General features: G+C 44.4%; 1 pseudogene; it reads right to left on the reverse strand.

The window, feature by feature from the left end:
* Positions 1 to 3,931: 3,931 nt before the first annotated feature.
* On the reverse strand, positions 3,932 to 4,459 carry LOC103245007 (small ubiquitin-related modifier 2 pseudogene; annotated as a pseudogene).
* Positions 4,460 to 4,974: the final 515 nt, after the last annotated feature.

A 4,974-nucleotide genomic window follows, 5' to 3' on the forward strand; every position in this document is an offset into this window, starting at 1 on the left:
TCTGCCAGGCTGAGATATGTACATTTCACTCTCTGGAAAGTAGGGAGCCACTGAAGCTTTGAGAGCCGAGAGTGACATTAGAATTGGAATTTAGATAGATGAATCCAGCAGCCATGCAGAGATTTTTTGGAAAGGGAGACAGGAGGTATGGCACCAGTAAGTCAGCTGTTCAATAGACTAGAAAAGGGGTGCATGCTCCCCTAGCGCTGTGAGCTGTTCGTTCATAGCACTGAAATCATTGCAGATTTATATTTGTTTGGTCAGTCATTTGATTAATGCCTGCCTTCCTGTCTAGACCGGAAGCTCCATGAGTGGGGCATGAGTCTGTCTTAGAGACTGCTGTGAGTCCTCACCACCCAGATAGGAGATGCTCTGTGAATAGTTATCGAAAGGTGAAATTGAAGTCAGAGAGCTGGGGTCTGACTCGTGTCTTCTGGAGCACTGAGAATCATCTCTAGGCCTTGAAAACATGGCCAGATGCTGAGAAGGCTAGTCAGTGCCCCGTCCTGGGAGGAATTGTAAAGAACTTTTGGTTGAACTCAGACATCCTAGAGATTTCATTCAAAGACCCAATTCTGCTGTGACTTGCTACATGATCTTAGAAGATGCTTACCATCTCCAGGTTCCTCTACACAACGAAATTGAGAAACATAACCTTGAAGTCTCCCAGAGCTCTGTGCATATCACTGGGGGAAAAAAGAGAGAATTTATTGGGTACAGATTACATGCCAGACCACTGAGCCAAGGGCTTTCCCTGTGTGATCTCATTTAATCCTCAGAAGAACTCTTGAGATTGGTAAACATATCCCAGTAACTCAGAGGGCAGCCAGGGTACCCTACCTCTTATGTTCTGAATCGCCCGGCTCTAGGGAGCAAACCAGGCTCCATATTTTCATATCTAGGTGTCCTTGGGCAAGTGACTTAGCTTTCCTGTGCCTCAGTTGCCTCGTTTGTAAAAAGGGCCTCCAAAGTATTACCTCACGAAGGAATGGAAAGAGCCCAAGTAGAGAATGCATCTAATTCATGTGTAGTCCCTCCACCTTCGTCCTTAGAGGTCAATCATGTCAGCTCTTAATGTAGTGAGATACCCCATGGAATTCCAAAGCCATTTCCAAGAGTTCCATGCATTTATAAAGGGCTGAGACTCTCATGATCACCTCTCTTTAAACTAGGTGCTGCTCTTTCCCGAATATAACTTTTAAAATCACCTCACCTTATAGAACTCAAGTAAATCTATTTCAAAAGGACTTCAGACGGCTACTGCAATGGTGATGTGGTAGCCAGGACAACTGTGAGACGTGGAAGGCAACTGAAAAAATTAATGTAAGACAGGTAAAATAAAAGCCTGGCTGCCTGCAGAAAGCCATGTGCCCAGTCCCTTGTTGTCAAAGAGGGAGGTCTTCAGGCTTCGGAGAGGTATCAGAGGGGTAGCACTAGACAGAAACAGAACTGAGAAGGGAATCATTTCTCTATGTTTCAATAGAACTGAGAAGGGAATCATTTCTCTATGTTTCAATCCAGTGTTCCTAAATGCTGTGTGAAACATACCATGCAGAACCCCCGGCCCACCGCCCCCACCCCTACTGTGGGAAGTACCACGCCAGGCTTTCCTGCTTCTCAGCTGCAAGGCCATTTCCCCAGGCCCTAGCGATGCCTGCAGCTAGGCAAAGCCAGCCTCTTCAGTATTCCCCTCTCCCTGCTCCTCCACCTTACTTGATCTGGGACATTATTGTGGGAGCAAGGAAAGCAGCCGAGTCCTTTAATCTCCTGCATTATGGAGGGATACTTCTTAAAAATCCCGTCGTTTTCTTTCCATCTCTATTACCCATTTTAACTACTTAATTTGCCAAGTTCCTGTGAGCTGCCTATTGATAATTGATAGATTGTTCCTTCCTTTCCAATTTCCTCTGTTAGTTATCCCAGGAAGTTTATTTCTGCTTTGCATGTAACCCAATAGGTTGGAGAGTACCCGGCTGGTTTGTGGGCCTGTGTAAATTAATACTGTCCAGAAATGCAGAGGCGAGACCAGCAGGCCCTCTGACCAGGAAGCTATCCGGTTGCTTCCTGGCAGGCTCCTCTTCATTGAAACGGCCTGCAGCGGAGGCACGGGGACTTCCCCTTGCTTTAATGGCTTTGAGTGGCCGTCTGGGGGAGATCATTGATGCCAGGCCTGGCTCTTCCCTCAAGCCAGGAGGTTTTCTTTGGTCACACAGATCCCACCTCCACTCCAGTCCCACAACCTGGGCTTTTACAAGGTGGGGGTGGAGATTTCTAACTACGGACATTCATTTTAAGAGATCTCAGTTTCTCAGCCTCATCCAGGTCCTCTTGTTTGTTTGCTCTTGGCCGTTGTTATTTGTTTTTCTTTCTCCTTTTGGGGTTTATCCAGGCAAGAAGCATTAACTATATAGAGAAGCGTCTCCTGTTGAGGATTTTGATTTGGGGCTGTATCACTTCTAGAAGTCGTGGGCGATTAATACTTTTCTTATGCTGTTTTGTTTGAGTATGAATTCCTTAGGGTGGGGTGAAAACGTAAATGTTTTATTCATTTTTGTGTTGTTAATTGTTGTGTTATTCTTCTGTGTTGTTCAATAAGCATGAGTTGAATTAAGTCAGTGCTAAGGAGCAGGATAGAGATAAAATAACTTCAGACTATTTCTTTTTCTTTTTTTTCTGAGACAGAGTCTCACTCTGTTGCCAGACTGGAGTGTAGTGGCACAGTCTTGGCTCACTACAACCTCTACCTCCCAGGTTCAATCAACTCTCCTGTCTCAGCCTCCCGAGTAGCTGGGACAACAGGTGTGCACCACCAAGTCCAGCTAACTTTTGTATTTTTAGTAGAGACAGGTTTCTCCACGTTGGCCAGGCTGGTCTCCAACTCCTGACCTTGTGATCCGCCCACCTCGGCCTCCCAAAGTGCTGGGATTACAGGCGTGAGTCACCGCGCCCAGCTAGACTATTTCTATTGAAACTGCTGAGATAATCTTTTGAATCCAAAAGTAAGTACGATCATTGAGTCCATTGTAAGTATGATCTCCAGAGTTTCACTAATCAGTTGTTTGAAAATCTGGAGATCATACATACAATGTCAAAGTTTTAGCTGCTGTTGAGGAATTGGGAGAAAGAGCAACTCTTGGTCTACTTTCCTACAGAGAAACAGGTGAAAGTGCTGGGAAGGGGCCTCCTGGTCTTGCCTGGGGTCCACTCTCCTCCTGACCACAGCCTCAACAATGGGCAGTGAAAGACGATGGTCTTAGATGAATCACAGGTGCGTATTGCCTTTTGGGCCCTGTGGGTGACTGAGATTTGGATCCCTGGCCTGTGCAGCCCGAACGGCAGGGGCGGCACTCTCTTTGAGGGCACTTTGGATCTGGTCAGACAGTTGTCAGATTTCCATTTCAGTTTATTTTATTCTGTAGTGACATAATCATAGTCCCTGATCCCTAACATGAAATAAAGGACATTCTTGGCCTTTTCATTCTACTTTTTTTTTTTCATTTTAAACAAGAAGTTTATTTAAACAACAAGACACTTGACTTGAAGGGAAAACTATCTAGGATTCTTTTTTGTTTTAGAGTTATTTATCGCTACTTAAAGACAGATTGCCCCACATGTAACAGCTACATACAAAAAAGTTATAAAATCATCCTTGGTTTTACAGTGATAAATGAAAAACATTAAAATTCTCCAGTTGAACAATGTATGCAAGGATTTTTATTTATTTATTTTTTAACAGTGAAAGCAAAATAATGTACTGGAATATAAAGATAAGAGCTGAACAGGCATGCCACTAATGGAGAAGGGATATTTTCACAGAATCAGTGTTTTTCTCCATCCTGTCTCCACTTGATGTCAATCAAAACATACCATTGGCTGTTTAGTTAAAAAAAAATACAATATGCTTGTGCACATACATATACCTGTTACTTTATGTACAATAAAGGAATGGGGAAGGGGGAAATGAAAGAATAGAGAAAACTATAAGATAGCAGTCAGGATGTGGTGGAACCAAATTACAGTTTTCTAATTGAGAATGTAATCTTGGTCTTTAAAGAACAGAGTTCTGGAGTAAAGAAGCAGGTTCCCTTTTCAGTAGACACCTCCCGCCTGCTGTTGGAACACATCAATTGTATCATCATCCGCCATTTCCAACTGTGCAGGTGTGTCTGTTTCATTGATTGGCTGCCCTCAAATCGGAATCTGATCTGCCTCTCTGACAATCCCTGTCGTTCACAATAGGCTTTCATTAGTTTACTAAGTGGTGTATGCCTCTTAATCTTAAACTGCACCACAGAAGCATCCTGCCCTGTCACCTTCAAATTAATATGATCATTGTTCTCAGTCTTGACTCCTTCCTTGGGCTTTTCGTCGGCCATGGCCAGCGCCGGAGTCTCCTCAGCTGCCGCTTCACTAAAGAGGTACCAGGTCCGCACCAAATGAGCACACAAGCAGCACCAGGAGCCTTCATTCTACATTTTATGCACATAGGAACTATTCTCCACGTGCTAAAGTGTGGAAATCCTAAAATGAGTTCCTTAGCACCTGTCTACTCCCATCGGAATGAGTGTCGTGAAGGCGGGACAGCTTGTCTGTAATTAACTGCTGCTCAACCCCTTGCATCTAACACAGTATCTGGCTCATCAGAGAAGGAAGGAAGGGTTAAATGAGTGAATGGCATAATCTCTGTCCTCAAGGAACTCACCCTCTGTAAACATACCAATGCAATGTTCTGCAGCAGGAGCTCTGAGAGGGAAGGAACAAGGGACTCTAGAAATTACGGGAAGGGGTACCTGACCCAGCAGGGGGAAGGTCAGAGAAGTTTTTTTTTTTTTTTTTTTTTTTTTTTTGAGATGGATTCTCACACTGTTGCCTGAGCTAGAGTGCAGTGGTGCAATCTCGGCTCACTGCAACCTCTGCCTCCCAGGTTCAAGCATTTCTCCTGCCTCAGCCTCCCTAGTAGCTGGGATTACAGGC

The sequence above is a fragment of the Chlorocebus sabaeus genome, chromosome 23 (assembly GCF_047675955.1).
Source record: "Chlorocebus sabaeus isolate Y175 chromosome 23, mChlSab1.0.hap1, whole genome shotgun sequence".
Classification (NCBI taxonomy): domain Eukaryota; kingdom Metazoa; phylum Chordata; class Mammalia; order Primates; family Cercopithecidae; genus Chlorocebus; species Chlorocebus sabaeus.